The sequence below is a fragment of the Acipenser ruthenus genome, chromosome 21 (genome assembly GCF_902713425.1).
Source record: "Acipenser ruthenus chromosome 21, fAciRut3.2 maternal haplotype, whole genome shotgun sequence".
Classification (NCBI taxonomy): domain Eukaryota; kingdom Metazoa; phylum Chordata; class Actinopteri; order Acipenseriformes; family Acipenseridae; genus Acipenser; species Acipenser ruthenus.
The window spans coordinates 30,392,499-30,411,206 of record NC_081209.1 but is presented as its reverse complement, the minus strand read 5'-3'; the positions used below and the strand labels follow the sequence as shown (position 1 = coordinate 30,411,206).

At 39.8% G+C, this 18,708-nt stretch overlaps 1 protein-coding gene across 6 annotated transcripts in view; it reads right to left on the bottom strand.

Annotated features, from left to right (window-relative positions):
- LOC117428035 (chromodomain-helicase-DNA-binding protein 2-like) overlaps window positions 1–9,367 on the bottom strand; it is a 45,601-nt gene extending 36,234 nt beyond the window's left edge. For 2 of the 6 annotated variants that reach the window (XM_058995544.1, XM_058995549.1), the window contains exon 1: window positions 243–572. The gene's annotated coding sequence lies outside the window, so the exon portion shown is untranslated. Of the gene's footprint in view, window positions 1–242; window positions 574–915; window positions 1,063–9,263 lie in introns of those variants that run through there. The other 4 variants (XM_058995548.1, XM_058995547.1, XM_058995546.1 and 1 more) reach the window with 4 other exon arrangements.
- Between the last annotated feature and the right edge of the window lie 9,341 nt (window positions 9,368–18,708).

The following is an 18,708-nucleotide window of genomic DNA, read 5'->3' as shown; positions in this document are numbered from 1 at the left end:
CTCTTTTCAATTTCTGTGACATCTAAAAAGAACCTTTTTTTCTATCAAAATTCAGCACCTAACTGCTATGTAGTTAGTTTGGAAAAGCACATTTAAATGCTGCCTTTCCTCTCTTGGCTGAAGCCCCACCATAGCCATTTTAAACAAGGCTGAGGAACCTTCTCTCTTTTCCACCATTTTGTCACATCTCAACACACGCCTGTTCCGAGTTTAAATCACCAGTATGTTTTTAAATGTCTTACCCTAACTTGGCTGAAATGTTTCTTCCTTCTTCCCCGTGCTCTGCACCGTTTGTTTCCCCGCTGGATCTAGTCGTTTTTTCGTTCTTTTTTGTCCCTGCCATTTTGTGCTATGGGTGTGCGAGAGCCTGTCTGCTACGCCCGTCCTCCCTCCTGCCTCAGCTTGTTCTGCTAGTCTCAGCAACACGGGCTGCCCTTCTCTTTAATGTATAACCCAACACAACTTCCTCCAGCACACAGGCACGCTGGGTAGCTCCCCCTCCATCACTCTAGTGATTGGCTATACCGTCGAAAACGTCAACTCGGCTTCTCATGATTATTGTTTTCATTTATATTATGTTTTTTTTTCTTGTTTTTTTTTTTTTTTTTTTACCTGCGCAGAAAATACCGTACTTGCTTTTTTATATTTTTAAACGACCCATAGTCAGAATTAATAAATAAGGACTCTACGACGGAATAACGAATTATATTCACAATCCACCGTAGATGCCGAGTGGCAATTCATCTACGCTATGCCAACTGCGGTGCCACCTTGATCTGACAGTCTACAAAAAAAAAAACCGTTATTATTCTTGTTTGTCATATTATAGCTTCGTTGTGTTATGTAGTCGTCTGAATGAAGGAGACTTGTTGAAAATAAGTTGTAAAATATTATATTTTAAGCGCGATTACTTACCTCACCGAGTGATAAAAGGCAATTGAATCAGATTACGCTCGTGGGTCAGTTTTTATTTAAATGTCCAACATTCCTGTGCACGAGTTGCCAGCCTTGTGCAGAACAGTCGCACTGGCCGTCCCGCAGACAGAGAGAGGGAGTTCGGATGCTAAGCTGTTGCATTCATGTTTATTAATTTGTTAACTAGCGTTTGTTGTGTGGGTTTAACTATTTGCTATTTTTTTTTTCTTTTGTGTTACTTTGATCTCTCCCTGTATCTGCCCCTGATTCCCCCGATTTAAACACATATTAAACACACATTGTATTTGAATTTGAAAATATAATTCACCTATACAATAGCGTCGTTTCCATCAAGATTAATTCTCTAATTTACAAGGGGACTTCACAAGTGATAGCAAATAATCATGCATACATTTCATTTCATGTTACAATATACCAGTCAACAAAGTGCAAGTACTGGGAAAATATGGACTAGCCTTGCTGAAGTGCAGTCGACTTTAGAAATAATATTGTTTCAGTGGCCCCATTCAGAGTGCGCTCTGCCTAAAATATATAAACTCAATCTCAAAGTGTGCTACAGACCAAATCACATCCCACTAACAGAGCCCAGTTGTAATGAACATGGCCACTCAATTGCCTCTCAAGCCCGACAGTGTGTAGGTCCATTATACAGCTACACATTCGTATTGTCACTAGCAACAGTACAGGGACTCTAGTCTACAGATACTGTTGATGGTTTGTTTTTGTTATGTTTTATATATATATATATATATATATATATATATATATATATATATATATATATATATATATATATACCTCCTACATGCTAACTCTGGTGTATGAATATGTGCCTCTCACACATATCCTTTGACACAGTGATTACATGGGGAAACAAAGGCGACGCACAGCATCCTTGAGCACATGGTACTGTAAGCCCTTACTCTAGCTGACCTAAAACAAAGGCAATGGCTAGTTCCCAAGGACCTGAATGTGTCACATGACTAGGAAACACTTTTTTTATTTTATTTTTTTCTTTGCAAACCTGTGTGAAATTCTTCAAGTAGGAGTTAGTCTGCATGCATTTTACCTAAAAACGTTAAATATATACAATGAGGAAAAGGGTCCTTTCCTCTTATGGGAACCAAACTCAGCCAACGACAACCAGTGGGTATGATACAATGAGGCCCATTTGACAAGGCAAATGGCGTGTTGAATAACACAACGAAACCAGCCTACAACTCCCGTTTGAAGACGCACCTGGAGAGTGCTCCGTACATAGACCACAGGGTTCGCCTCTATTGGCCTCATAGCTAACTGGGGTTCCACAAATCTGTAGCTCCAGAATTCTGTGACCTAATGACGGCCCTTCAGAGGCTGCTTTTCATACAGGTTGGCATGCACTGTTGTAAAAGGAAAGAAGAGAAGAAGAAGAAGGAAAATGTCCACCATATTGTCAAAATAACGTCCTTTATCCACCTGTACATTAGGTATTTTTTTCTTAATTTGTTTTTTAGAACCTGTATTTCTTTTTTTAGGTTGTTGTCTTCGAAGGGACGTATTTAAAACAAGTTTTGCATGTTTAAGTTTGTTACACCTACTGCAGTCAGCAAATACCCAATGCAGCAAAGTGCCAAGACTGCAATTATGAGCCAACGCTGTGTGGATTCTGTTCAGACACACACACACACTACAGTTGTTAAACTTCATAGCAGAAGCACTACAGAGACCTTCTCCACCCCACCACTGACCAATCACATCCAAGATGTAAAACCTCTTCTTGGTCTCAGAGGGCTGTAGAAAAGCAAACTCTGCCTAGCAACAAGAAGGAGCGAGCGAGCACCTTGTATTATTATTATTATTATTATTTATTTCTTAGCAGATGCCCTTATCCAGGGCGACTTACAATTGTTACAAGATATCACGTTATTTTTACATACAACAATTACATTATTTTTTACACATTATTTTTACATACAATTACCCATTTATACAGTTGGGTTTTTACTGGAGCAATCTAGGTAAAGTACCTTGCTCAAGGGTACAGCAGCAGTGTCTCCCACCTGGGATTGAACCCGCAACCCTCTGGTCAAGAGTCCAGAGCCCTAACCACTACTCCACACTGCTGCACTGTCCACAAAACAATGATACAGGATGAAAAATAGAAAAGGAAATCAAAAAAGCTACATTAAACTTTAAGAAAAAAAAAGAACTATACATTCTATACATATTTAATAATATGCATCGTGGTGTTTAAAATGTATTATTCACCCAATTTGCCCTTTTTCATGTATACGTTACATAATGGCAAAATAAGGCTAAACTGTTACAGAATGCAGTCTGGTAAATCCATTTTATTCAATGTAAAACAAAACCTGGTTGTGGTGGCACTCTGCAGTCAATTGACCACGATGCAGCAAAGCCCACACATGCGGTTCAGCTTGTTCCAGTGGAGTTGAAAAGATTCTGCACTAATCCTTTAGACCAGGAGTTTTCAACTGGGGGTACGCGTACCCCTGGGGGGGACTTCTAAGGGTCATAGGGGGTACGCAAGACGACTCAGAAATGGAAATAAAACTAAAATAATGATCGTCAATAGATTTTTTTAAAGGTATTATATGTTATATATAAACCACTGTGCAGAAATAGTTCACTTTTGCTTAGCAGCTCAAAGTGAAACACAGATAAAAATAAATAAATAAATAAACCTATCAAGGCCGCACTTTTCACCTCTATGAATGCGTGATTTCGATTGAGTGGATTTCCACTATATAAGTGTGAAGCAGGGGTCTGGTGATTCTGCCTTTGGAGAGCGCTTTGTGCTGCTCATTAAATTTGCTGTTTTCAACTTAATTGCATAACTTAACTAATCACAATACTCATACTTCAACGGTTTTTGTTTTATTTATTAGGCGTGGCTGTATTTTTAGTAACAGCAATTGTGGCTGTTAAAATGGATACATTTCTTACTGGCAAAAGAAAAACAAGGGAAGAAAACACAAGGGCACAGAAAGTGCAAAAGCGACAGAAGGTTATACAGAGTCCTTTTATATCTCAAAGTTATTATAGTATTGTCTTGAGGTTCATGTTTTTCATATTGTAATCACATGAATGGCACCACATAATTATGCTGAGACGGGATGTAAATGGTAAAGTGACTATTCTGTATTATTTATAATAACTTTGCTGAATAGGAAGCGAATAGGGTTTCCAAATAGATTCCCAAATTATTTTAATTCTGTGCATCCAAGGGCATGTCATTAAAAGTTTGAAGAATTAAGCCCACTGTTTGGTATTCTGTTCTATACCATCAGTTTGTCAGTCCCAAACTGTTGTGAATAAATTATATATTAAAAGAATATTATTATTATTATTATTATTTATTTCTTAGCAGACGCCCTTATCCAGGGCGACTTACAATTGTTACAAGATATCACATTATACATTATTTCACATTATACAGATATCACATTATCTTACATACAATTACCCATTTTTACAGTTGGGTTTTTACTGGAGCAATTTTAGGTAAAGTACCTTGCTCAAGGGTACAACAGCAGTGTCCCCCACTGGGGATTGAACCCACAACCCTCCGGTCAAGAGTCCAGAGCCCTAACCACTACTCCACACTGCTGCCCTAATATTCTGCCTTTCTTTTATTGCAGCTGTGGTGCCATTCAGTCGAGTGAAACCTCCAGGCAGAAGGAGTGCAGTTTTTTAAAAAAAAAGACTGAAAACCCTGCTTTAGACCAAAGCGTTGCCATGGAAACTTGTGTTGGGTTAGTAGTGTCTGTGGGGGGGGGTCAACCTGCAAAAAACTAAAAAGCGATACTGTAACTGGAATATTGTGAGGCTTTCTCCAGCAGATTCGTTTGGACTTTTCTTTCAATCCCACATAATGCTGCTGCCTGCATACCGACCTCAGTATCTAGGCAACGGTAATTGGATCAGGGCTCAGCTCTCCCCCATGGTGCCTCACTTTCACAATCATTCCTGCCACGTTGGCAGTTGTTGCGTGATGGAAAATTACTGCAGTATTTCTCTTAAAGGGACAGTGTCCCTTTTTTGTTATATAACCCCAAGGAAACAATACCTTATATATATATATATATATATATATATATATATATATATATATATATATATATATATAGTTCTGAATTATCCCAATGTTATTTGCATAGAACACAATTTTGCTTATGAAGCAGTGGGCAGGAAAGTAAGGAAGTGATCTGGACGGAAACACCCTCACCAACTCTGACACGAAAGCCTTTCTGACATTTACATTGTACTCAGGTTTTGTAAAGATGACAAACAGAAAGTTCAAATTCATTAATTGAAAAATCATACAGTTGTTGTTTCTAATTTAAGCTTGTAATAAAAAAAAGCTCCTTCCAGTATTACATCATTAGGTAGTTCTTTTACTATTTCTATTTTATAGCTTTTATAAAAACAATATATATTGTATACGTCTGTTTACATGTATGTACTCGCCTGCATGAAGCAGCCCTGTCTGTTTTCATGTATGTACTCGCCTGCATGAAGCAGCCCTGTCTGTTTACATGTATGTACTTGCCTTCATGAAGCAGCCCTGTCTGCATGTTGGGTATGTAAAGGGGGTTGGTAGCTTGTTATATTAATGTCAGGTAACAGAACTTCACGGAGAATGTTATTTAACCAGTCCGCTCCGGCATTCTAAATTTAGATGCAGGCCTCTGTTGCCAAGGAAACAGGTCTTGTGGGGATGTTTTGTTCTTCAGAGTGCAGGGCTCTACACTGAATGCAAATACTTCCTCTGTTAAAAACATAACAACGACATGAAAAAAAAAATCCAACAATGGGAAGTAGGCTACTATAATGAACGTATGCAAGAAATGCTACATGCAAAACTCAAAGCTTCTACTCTGAGCAGAAAACAATTAGCCTAACACTACAGCTAAACAGAAATAAATATCAGACAAATAATAGGAAAATATTAACTAGACTGACTGACCATAAATAACTGTGCTACTGTAATTCCAAATTGTGTATTACTGCAATTAGATGTCAATGGAGATATGGAATTAATAAGCAAACTGGGCATGTTAAACATGTTATAAGTATAAAAAATCATGGTAAAGGTGCTGATAGTATGGAAAAATGCGACAGCTTCGATAAGGGAAGCCACAGCTCAAGACTGCTTCACTAATCCCCTACAAACTCTCCTCTGTGTGTTCTCATATCAGCAGTGCAGTGACCTGTGTAGAGAGGCGTGCTGTGCTGCACTCGCTCTCATATCATAGAAAGTTAGGATAAGCACGCCATCTAGTGGTGCTATCGACACACTCCACCTGGTGGCGCCTCCTCAGCATTCCTCCTCCTCCTCCTCCTAGAATCGACGTGGAAATGACTGATCCACTGCTTCGATTAAAATGGCGGAGGAGAACCTTTCACTGAAAACCAGAACAAGATCTCGAACCTCAGCAGGAGGAGAGAGAAAGGTTTAGCGACCCCATTGTTGGTAAAGACTAGCAGACCTTTACATGACCTACTGTAGCAAACTCGTCAGTGGAGTGTCTTTTGTGCTAAATGTTACATACTGGGGATTTGGATTGAGAAGCGTCAAGTTATTTTTAACTGTCCTTTTGCATTTCTTACTGTGTGTATTGCTTTTTATTAAACTGATGCGTCTTTATCAATGTGCTTTTTATTGAACTGAAGTGATACGTGTATGTCAATGTGTTTTTTTCTGACTTCAGCAGCTGCACTTCAATTCGAGTTGGCTATACTGCCATAGACATAGGTCCTGCAGGCTAGATTAGTTTTTATAGAAGTAAGAGCCAGGTCATCTGCAGTATTATGGATCAATATTCCGATTGTATTGCTGCACATCCTCAGATGAGCACAAGGTGGTGCTGGCGCTCACTCATATAAAGACACTTTTTACAATCCAGAGACGACATCTTATGTGCCTATATTGCAGACAATAAGAACAGAAGAGCAGCTCCTGAACTCGGGTGAAAACACTTTAACAGACTGATCAAAGTTTACGTTAAGTAATTGCAAAAAGAAGCAATCCGAATGTTTGTAAACATCATCACACGGTAACGGGACACTAACATGTACCCTAATCTTTCATGTCATATTGTAACTGCGCTGTCATTAGTTGCTGGGGATCCAGTTAGAACCGTACATAGCCTTTCTCAGGTTGGTATCTTGAATAATCTTCCCCTGATTTACAATGTGTGTGTGTGTTTCTCCCTCTGTCCAAATCTAAGCATTCACAACTGTAGCACACTTGGTGCCGACCACTCTGTGTTGTCTGCAGTAACAAAATACTCCTATTAAAAATTAAAAATAAAACACCCAAAACAAACCAGCAAACACATGTTCCAGTTCCTAGTTATTACTGGTGATCATGATCACACCACTTATTTAATCTGTGATAAGAACTTCACAGACTGCAGGAAGTCCAGTCCAAAGAGAGGAAATTCCTTCACTGAAAGAAGAGGATGGACTGGGTTTACACCCAAGAAAGAAAAAAAAGGATACTGTTATCACAGATGCATCCTAACAAAAGCATGAATAGATTTTTTTTTTTTTTTTTTTTGGCAAATGAATTAGAAAACGCCTTTGAACATGCAGGTGTTGTCATGTTTTAGAAGGAGCTGCTGTGCACAGGACACATGTGGTTCATATATTATAGGACAGCAGTGTTGTTGTTCTTTAAATATCTGTATTGACGGGCATGAATTTAAAGCTCAGTGCCCTTGCTTCCCAGGCACTTCGGAAGGGCCTGTAGTGAAGAGGTCTTGTGGAAATGTTTGTGACAGCCTCCCCTGTTCAACGCATGACTCTTAGAGTAGGTCACTGTACTGAAAAAAACAGAACTATCTGAGCCTAGCACAGGGAGGAACACCGGTTCTGTTACCTTTGCTCACATCGAAGCTGAAAATCTTTATTTTCTCAGCACCTTACTTAAATAAAACTCTATTTACTGCAAAGAGCTCTAGAGGAGACACTACCCTTATCAAAGTGTCCTGTAGTAAAAGCGTAGCAAAATGTAACAGTGCATAGCATGGTAATGCATAGATAAGCGTCGCAAAGCCCACAGTGGTATATTAAAAAAACATACCTAACAATGGTAAAGTACGGTAAATGCATATAACCATGGAAAAGCGCAACATCACTGTAGAATTTCCCAGGGTAGATTATTAAAGGGGTAACGTGCTCTAAATATTAGCTTCATCGTCACTTATTACATATTACTAATGTGTCTGAAACGTGCTGGCTGGGGTCGTCTCGGGGTATGTGCTCCATAGTAAATGGTCTGATTTACCGCGTCACGGTAAATACAAAGGCAACCGCAGCCTCCTTGTTGCCGCTGTATTGGTTCCGCCGGACCTGTGAGCTCCAGGGCCCTGGACATGTTACAACAGCGACAACCAGTCTGGGATGCGGTCATTGTACCAGGAGTAAAGAGAATATACAGAAACAGACTCCTCGCGTCTCCATCCTCCCAGGGGTCAAATAACATGGGAGCATTGATTAGGGTGAAAACACACAACAACAATTACAGCTAAAAACTTGTGGTCCCGGATTGTCATTGCGGTATAATGATTTACATAAAAGGCCCTAAAGATACAGCCAGAGACGATCTTAGTCCCAGAAAGAGGCAAACATGAAATATACCATTTGTACTTGGAACACGTGAAACCATGGTTAGCAAGATTAGAGAGTGCTGTGCTATTTCTACTGGTTTAAACAGATGGCATTATTTCAAACGCGCTGCCGTTCTCAGTTAAACACAAGACAGGATTAAGACAAGGTAACTGTTTCTTTCGTCTTGCTAAGCCTTCGCTTCGCACAGTAAATAGAAGCCTGGCGCCTCCTACGTTGATAAACACCAAATAACAGAATGCAACGTTGCGCAAGAACACTTCCGGACTTAGACAAGTCACATGTGCCTTTATTTGTTTTAAAAAAACGAAGGACAGCAATCCGAGGACTTGCTACTGTAGCACATTAAAAAAACCATTAACAGCGCTACGTCTAGCGTGAGCACAGACTGAGCAGGCGAAGAGAGCGTTTGGACCGGAGGCTAACCAAAGCACAGGAAACGCAGACTGATTTTTAATAACTGAAGACACGTCAGTTTTCGGGAGGCGAGTTGTCCTTTAGACAACACACTCTTATGAACAGTCACATCAATGAAGCAGGTTAGAAGACAAATCAGACACTGAAGTATACACACGGAGATATTGACGCACTTTAAACAAACAGACAAAAAAAAGATAACGAGAAATAATCTGGAAATACAAGAAGGTATAGACAATTTCACGCGTGAAAATGTATCCTTTATATTTTACCTGTGTATTGGTAATAGTTGGTACGTGGGGAGTCCTGGGGTCCCAGCCGACACCAGCAGGGAACTCTTCAGCCACATCAATTGTGGAGAATAGCAGCGATCACACCAACTCAACATACACGTTTCCCTTCGCAGCCGAAATGTCTACTATCCTGAGAGACCTTCCCACGTTGAAAAATATTGTCTTTATCGTATGTGGCTTCACCGCTTTTCTTATCATTTGTTTGGTTGTTAAAGTGTTCAGGTAAGAATTATTATTATTATTATTATTATTATTATTATTATTATTATGATAACCATATGTCTGTTACTTCCTTCAACAACACGTTGTTTTCGGGGTTTCATCTTTTCTTTCTTTTGTTTGTCTCCTTGTTTCTGGATGATTCGTGCGTCATGTTATATTCATTTCATTTACTTATAAACTAAGCCGGAGAGCGTTGTTGCTTTGAGCTCAAGGCTCAAGTGTCCTTTATGAATTGCAGCGACATTACAGCAGCGGGTCCTTTCAGATAGCCCATGGATCTGTATGCTGAACGCACCTGTTAACAGCTGCAGTACAGGTTTGAGGTGATTGAAGAACAGACAGGTGGTCCAGGGTTATTAGCAGCTACTCTTTGAATACAGGGGAAATACAGAATGCATCTACTTTATTATAACCTCTACCAAGATATATGAACATGAATTAATATAGAATCATAGCTTCAGAAGTACAGAGTGACTCTTAAGTGTTTAGAGAGGCGTGGAAGTACGGAAGTAAGACTTGTCATTGCTGGAGTCATTTCAATTTTAGCATGACACGTGTTTGCAGGTGAGCCCGAAGCAGGTGTGTCAAATTAAACTTAGGAGTGGCTCGCTCTACTGTCTGACTCTGCACTCATACATGCACAGTGTTGTGTTTGCTTTAAACACTTGCTAAGTAATGAATGTATTTAAAGGTCATAAGCATAATAGCATAATACATTAATTCATCAGATATGTATATTTTACCCCCTGACCCAGACTGACCACATTTTTATGCATCTCTCCCTGTTGTAGCAGCTGCCTGGCTTAGGGTTTGGTATACGTTTCATCATTCTTAAATTCAGAGTCCTATTGTTTGTTTTTACAAGAAGAAAGAATTGAATATGCATGTTTTTCATGTTTATTTTATTTTTTACTTTTTTTTGCATGACGTTTTGTAAAAATAGGTCTGGAAGAAAGATAAGGAAGACGCGCAAGTATGACATCATCACAACGCCGGCGGAGCGAGTGGAAATGGCTCCTTTAAATGGAGATAATAACGATGATGATGAGGATTCCACTCTCTTTGATGTGAAATACAGGTAGGGTTCACATCATCACGACCTGCGAGCTGACAGAGAAGGGAACGAGCTAAAAGAAAGCTTTTTCAAGAGTAACCTGTTGCTATCAAACACTACTTTCATAAACTATTTGTAAGCTGTACCGAATGTTTTTTTGTCCTTTAAGATTTGCCAACCTACAACATTTGTTGACGTCCTTTTAAACCAACTGCCCCCATTTTACAGCCCTGAATGTTAAAGGGACAGAATAGAGGAGACATGTCAGACGGCATTTGTTAACATTGCCACAGGCTTTGTTCATTGCTGCGTTTTGTCAGAGGGTGTAGCTATATGTAGTTTCTATTCAAGAATGTTGTTTTTAATAACTATCAAGTAAAACAAAGGCCTGGCTGTTGTCAAATGAGCCAACCGAAGCTTGATACAGTATATGTAAATTCTGTGGGGATTTTGAGTGTGTAAAACTTTTCGTCTTCATTTTATGAATCTAAACTATTGGAACTCGAATTTGACACTCAGCTTTGTGTGTTGAGCACCGACTCAAGTGTCAGCTTTGTATTCTGACCCCTGTGCAAGAGGTGAGGTTAATAATTCTGTGTGCTGTTTAAGACATTCGCTGTCTCCACCAAGTTACATTAGTTCACCTAAGGAAGTAATGGAATCAGACTGGATTAGCCCCAAAATGAAGAACCCTTTATTAAAATATTTATTTGAAGCCGTGACAATCTAGAAAAGTTACACGCTTAGAAAATGGATCAAAACAGACATTACCAAGTTATTTGTGTCATAAAAGCTGACTAGAGAATAAGAATCAGTTAAAGAGCGGGCACTTCCATGTTCCGCCACGAATCACAAAGGGACGACTATATTTAGGGTAAAAAAGCAAAGAATTCTTGGAATGCGGAACGGAGTCTTCTGTGTGGTCTACATTTCAAACACTTTGGGCTGGAAATGTGTGCTTGTGAAAGTGAGCAAACTCAATATAACCCCTTCGGAGATGTAGAAAAAGGCTCTGTCTTACTTAAGACACAGTATACTCCAGCATGGCGTATTGCAATGCGAATGTGCTTTTTTATTACACGTTGTACAGTTTAATTTTGTAAGTACATATTCCCAGTTTGAATCAGTCCTGTGTGGGGGAGGGGGGTATGTATTTTAACCTTGGTTGGTTACACTTCTCAGTGAAAGATAGCGCTCTGAGGCCAGCCTTGAGCTCTTTGGATCCAGTTACACCTGTTCATTTTCTCACCAGTGGAACCCACCAGTTCACATTCATGCAGATACGTTGAGAGGAAAGAGTATGCTGAACATAGAAATAATCTAGACAGGGCTATTCCACACGCTCTGCAAATCTTTAAGGAACTCACTGTTTCTGTGCACTGGATATAAAATTATGCTTTGCCATTTTCATCTACCTGTTTGCAGCTAAAATGTTAAATAGTGCAGGATGGATTGTTGAAGGCATAGCTTGCATCCCTATTTGTAATGTTAGTAAACTAGAATAGAATTAAAAAGACATTACGAGCCTGCATATCCATTGTGAGGGGCTCATTTTGAATTGCTCTTGCAGGGAGGAACCCAATCGCATTGTCTGCAATGCAAACTACATGCGGACACTTCGCTGGCTGTGAATGCACACGAGGCTCGGAGCTGCAGGAGTTAAGCAGCAGTGTTTGTACAGATCATGTTAGTCCTGGACGGTGCCCTGCCCTTCCTTAGCCATTGTTCTCTGCTCTGGCACACACTTCCTTTCCAATCCCCTCCATCCTGTTTTTTAACTTTGTTATTTAAACCCCCTCCCCAGTTTTTAAAGCCAAATTCTCTTTAAATTAAATCAACACTAGCATTTGGCGCTCTGCTTCATATGTAATACTCACATTAAAAGTGCATGTATTTAGGCTTTTAGTAGACAAATGATTTGGCTAATGCCTTAAGGTAATTTTAAAGCATTGGCCCATACTGCATCAGTTTGTTAGAAAGAATATGTTGTGCAGCCAAGCAGTGAGGAAAGAGCCAGCTGATGGTGTTTTGAATACCAATGAGTGACCAGAGACCAGGAGGGTAGATAACTGTACTACGCCCCAACCCCAACGCGGCTCTCAACCTGATACAAGCAGAGCCTGTCATCGCAACAATTATTTTATGCTCCTCTGATTTGACCTCCAACCCCACAACAACCCTTTAAGGTTATTTACAAATCTTTCTGTCCTTGTTTATTTTATTACACTGTCGTGCATGTTTCTTGAAGCTTGGCTGAGGTAGACCCTTCTAATGGGTAAGGTTTGTAGAGGAGTTCACATAGGTTCAGCTGCAGACTTGAATTGAGAAAAGGGTTCTTGAGATGTTGTTTCTCAAGCCACTTGGTGGAAGTGCTCGGCTGTGGAGAGATTCAGAGCTACAGCCCTGTGGATTAACACTGAGCTTTCTTTGGTCCCCTCTGAATGTATTTAATGAAAAGAATACAGTCCAGCAGTAAGGCAGCTGCACACACAAAAGAAGCTTTTCTGTTTTCCGAAATGTTATGCCATTACATACTCTCCAATAACGTCATGTTAACAACTCTTTATTTTTACAAAACAAATTCCTGTGTGTATGTAACCACACTGACTGTTACATAAGTGGGTCTGTTTTCACAGATACTGCAGTCCGCTAACCCATGGCGTTCGGTGATGATCGAAGGGGCTTTTTGCTGACGGTTGTTATAAATCCCAAATACCATGTGGATCGCATGACTTTGGTATTGTGTAAAGTGCTGTTTATAAAACTTGTAAAACCACACTGAAATAGGCAGACTCCTGTGCCTTCTTCGGTGGGCAGTTTTGTAGAGGTTTTTCCTTGATGGTGCAGACGAGTAGGGAACAGCTGGTGCATTGCTTCAGCATTTCTAATTCCATTTGTCTCTCTTCTTCAGGTGAAGACGGCTGCGTGAACCCAACTGAGCCGCCCCCGCACCACTCCACTGCTGCGTTCTGGCACAAGACAAAGGACTTGAGTTTTCTGTTTATTATCCTCAACATTACACTGCTGTAAAGACAAACTCAAATGCAGTATCTGTCTTAAAAAAGAAACACAATTGACATGAAATCTGAGGTTGTTCTCCACAGACAGGCAGACGTATAATACTAATGGAACAAATAGGTTAGGCTGCCTGTAGGTAACCCGGTCATCAATAAAATACTGTCCTACTGGTCCCCTTCATTAGAAACAAAACATACACTACATGCAAATAATGCTGCACCAGTAATTAAATACCTTTTTTTGTATTTCAAGCTTCAACACTGAAAAAAAAAATAGAATTATCTTCAGTCTTAAACAGACCTATTTGAACAAAAATAATTGTTTGCATAGGGGTATAAAAGTATGTGTGTGTGTGTGTGTGTATATATATATATATATACATATATATATATATATATATATATATATATATATATATATATATATATATATATATATATATATATAGCTTGTTTTGTTGAGATATACAAGTGTGAGAAATGTTATAACTTACAGAGTATGATAAATGTTAAATATTGTGATTTGAATGTGACTTGATTACTGGGTATTCTGTTGTATAGAATATTACATACCTACTAACCACTAACTGTGTGTATAAAACTGTACAAGGGGCCCCATGTAGGTTCCTGTATAGAAGAGAACCGCACTAAGGGGGTCACCAAGTCTGTATTGTTAGGACTGCAAATAATTGGGATCTATCCTGTAAAGCTGCTGTTAGGGCTGCTGATTGTTAGAATTTCACTAGGAAACTAGATCTTGAAATCTTTTTGAATTAGTACAAGAGAATGTTGCCTTCTCACGAACGGGGGAGGTTATGTGGCAGGGTGTCCATTTAAAGATTGTCGTGAACAGTTCTGAACCGCGGTGAAGTGCTTTGTGTTCTGGATCCCTACAGTAACGTGTGGACTTGCAGAACCTCAAGGCTAGTTCTTTGTAACGACCTGCAGTGTTCACATCAAGGTCCTTGTCCATCCAGCCAGCACCTGCTATGCTGCTGCTGTTCTTGGCTAACATGACGTTGCCGCGCTGCTATGGATGTTTCCAGGTATTACTGCACTGCTCTTAAACCAATCACTATAATGTCAATTAGTTTCCTAGTAACTTTCTCCCAAGACCTTCTCTTGGCAGCCCTCCCTGCCAATTAGCTTAAACTAACCTTGAAGTTCACTGTGGTAATCATTGAAGAGCCCTGCTAGAATATCCTGCAACTCAGCCAAATGGATACCTTCCCACAGGGATTCAGTAACGGTGATGTAATAAGTGCCATGCTGTTTCTGACAATCAGTTTATATGGACCAATTAGGTTTTTTTTTTTATTTGAAATGTTAAGTATTATGCTTTTTTTTTCCCCAAGGTGTGCTGCAGAGCTGGTGTGGATTTCATTGAGTGCTGCAGAGCTGGTGTGGGTTTCATTGAGTGCTGCAGTTTTAGCTTTCTCTTTGGTTTTTTTTTTCTGTGTGCGGAGGGCTTGTAAAATAATTTTAGTAACTTGCTTTACTATTGAATCTCTTTCTAAGCAAAATATAATGCAGGTTGCCTAAGTGTTTGATGAGATAATGCAGTTTACATGAATGAAATAATTGAAGTTGCTAAAACTGTAGCATGTTATTTCGTATGGTTCTTTCATTGCTTATTTGCAAAACTGCATGGCTGTAAACACAGGAGTTAACGGTAATCACAGACCCACGACTGTACCCTCAGTCACTGGGTCTAATCAGAAACACTGATGAATGAATTTTTGGGCTGCATTCCTAGTGTAGGATTTGAATCTTTTTTGATCGTTCAGTTAATTTTCGGTAAAAAATACTGTCTGGTGTCTAAAACTTTGAATAGATTAGTAATTCCCACGCCCTTTCTCCTGTAGAGTGCCAATACAGTAATGTGCTCCATCCCATTAACATGAACCAGTTGGTGCTTGTTTTCCACTCTTGCTGTCAATATGAAGCGAGTATTGAGTTGATTCATTAGCGTATTCGCTCACAGTCCCTCCGCCGTGCACTGTCTGAGCACGCTCAGGGTGACATCGCCCACGGGCAGGCTCACTTTTATCATAAACTCTTGACTTGCTGTGGGGTGTTTCCAGCCTCATTCCTTTACTAATATTAACCACTAACAAACTGGAATTTAGAAATGCTATATTTTCAATAACTGAAGTAACTAGTGTGTTATATTTTGTTAGAGACACGTCTGTATTCTCTTCATTGTAAGTGAATATAGTGCTGTTACACTTCCTTTGAAGTTTTTGTTCCACCTATTCAGGTGTCTGTTCTTAGTATTGCATTGTGGTCCATTAAGCGATATTAAACTGTTACATACATGGTTATTGGAAGTAGCCGACAGACACTATGACACTGTGTTCCTTCTTTCCACATAATGTGTGCTGTAGCCGCTTCAAATACTGTATCTCGAGTTTCATGCATTATTTTGTACCAAACTGTTTCACCCTTATTAAAGTCATTCATGGGATTAATGTTGAATATTTTAAGATGCCTCACGGAGCAGACGGCTGTAGGTTTCTAAATTGAATTAAAGAGATCATTCCCTCTGCATGCTGTCGATGTCACCCTGTACTGTTTGTGTACCACTGTGTATCTTCTGTGTCTAGTGTAAGTTTATTTGGTGCAAAATTCAGTATCTCTCTGTGTTGAAATGTGGCGTCTGCCTGTTTTCTTCTGGTTCCTTGATTGAACTGCAGTCATTGTACATTGCCAATAAATTATTTTTACCTGTTGACTAAATTCTCCTTAAGTTAGTTTTTTTTTCTTTCATCAATCAACCTTCATACTCGCTGATGCAATCTTTATAATAAATAAAGGTGACGGGACAGTAGCTAGTGTTTGCCTTTTTGAATGGATCTGTATTGGAAAACAGTAGTACACGTCCTTAAGATGCCAATTACACCACAATGCCAAGTACACCGTATTCAAGAAGACGCTCCTCTGGGTCTTGGTTATTTGAAGTTTGGTTGACTGGTGTGCAAGTTATTTTGTACGGAACACATGGAAAATGTCTGTAATAAACAGAATGTCCGCACTAGCAGTGTGTTCTATTTATTCTATGTAGCTATCTCTCTGGATGCAGTATAGCTCTGTGGCTGCTCTAGTGGCAGTATGTATGAGAGGTGGGGCCCGGGGGTTGATTCCTGGTTCCAATACCCGTCACAAATTCAGACCTGTCTAATTCATGCAAAAAGCCTTTAAATCCATAACATCCCATCACTGGAAACGTAGATATAACAGTTATCAGTTCCCTACCCTCGGCCCATTTCATTTAACTTCAATTGAAACAAGAAATAATTAAAATAAAAATGAATAAATGACTAAATAATATGCAATGCTGCTTCTGGAGCAAAAGGGTAAAACTCACTTAACATTTAGAGATGAAGAAAGGGACGTGCATTACTAAAGGAAACAAAATCTACATTTTACAGCACAGGCAACCTTGGAAATCATTAACATGTTTTGAGGGGGTATGCTGAATTATTTACCCACGTTCTAAATGCAGGACATGACTCCAAGCAGTGACCTGAATAACCCTTATTGTTTAATGTGGTTTAACAGCTTTGGTCATGGCGAGTTTCTCTTTTCAAATATCACAGGCTTGCATTTGAAGATAATGCTGTAAATTACCCAGGACCGTTGTTGATTGTCTGCCGTCTGTATTTTAAACTAAATCTGGAGCATTTAAACATTTTTTAAAATTTTAAAAAAAATCTCACATTCCAGCAGACAGCCCTGTTTGGAAACAGCATTGTTTCCAAACTTGGTGCCGTGTGAGATCTGGTTTCATAGAGCCTGGCGAGTTAAGCAAGTTTTCAAAATGTTTTCATGAATGCACAGTAATCGCATGCATGCCTATTTCTTGGGTAACAAATCCCATGCATGTAAAATAAATCCATTGGATGCTGACTGATCAAAGGCAACACTGCTTGGATCTGCAGATCCAATGCTTCAGAATGGTCCCCGTTGTTTGTCTGGTCATGTTTCTATATGGAGGTCAAGGGTAGCAGGCAGAGGCAATCCGAGGACATGAGTACATCTCAGTTTGCTATACAGATCACAGTGCAGTCTTGATTTATTTACATAACCCTTTATTTCACTAACCCTTCTGCTTCGTTACTCTGGATTCCTTCAGCCGGCCGCCTCTCACACAGGATACCGGGAATGTGCAGCGGGAGCGCCTCACTCCCTTTCCTCATTTCCTGTGTAGTTTAGAAATATTTAAAACCGGAAAAGTTTACGATTTTCAGAACAGAGAAACACAATTGGCGTGAGCTTGTACAGCTACTTAGCTGACACTGTGCAAAGACGAGTGCAAATAAAGCAACAGCTGTATGTGGCAGAAACCGTGCTGAACAAACAGTTGTTCAGTGTAAACATGCATGGACCATGTGTGCTGAATGGGTGCAGCCATTGCATTCCACAGCTATGGCGCATTGCATCGGATAAGCACTCCACAGAGGCTTGAAGGCAGTGTAAAAAATGTGCTAACCTTGATGGAGAGACAGTTTAGGGAATTGTTTTTTAAAATCTTTAGCGCTAGTACAATAATTATTCACCAGGACATACTTTTATATTGATTTCAAGCTTGTCTTAAAAAACAAATAATCCTGTAGACATTTTACTGGAGCGATATGGTGTAAACCACATCCACAAAATCTATTGATCCTTCTACAAGACTGCAGCACGGACACAGACCCCCTCAGACAGCTGCTGCTGGGCATGGCTAAACCCGGGGTGTTTCCATGAACCTTTACACTAGCCACTTTTAAGCTTGCTTGAACATGGCTTAGCTCTTAAGACGGCTTTGTTCAGTAGTGTAAACGCAGCCGCCCTAAAAGTGTCTGCTTCAGAATCTAATCGACCCTATGCCAGCTCAGATTGGTGCTTGAAGTGGAAACGCACTGCATGTCTCTGTGATCAGCAGCTCTTTGTTTCTGCACACCTGAGACATGCCTTGGTGTTCGCTCAGCCTCAAGCTTGGTGGTAAGCAGATGACCCCTCACCTCCTTCAACAGACACATTCCCGTACGTAAACAGGTAACAAACCTGAAAAAAGTGAATGGATCTGAATAGCACTACACTGCAGGAGTGTACTCCACTGAAACAAGGGCGGGGAAATCTAGATGGG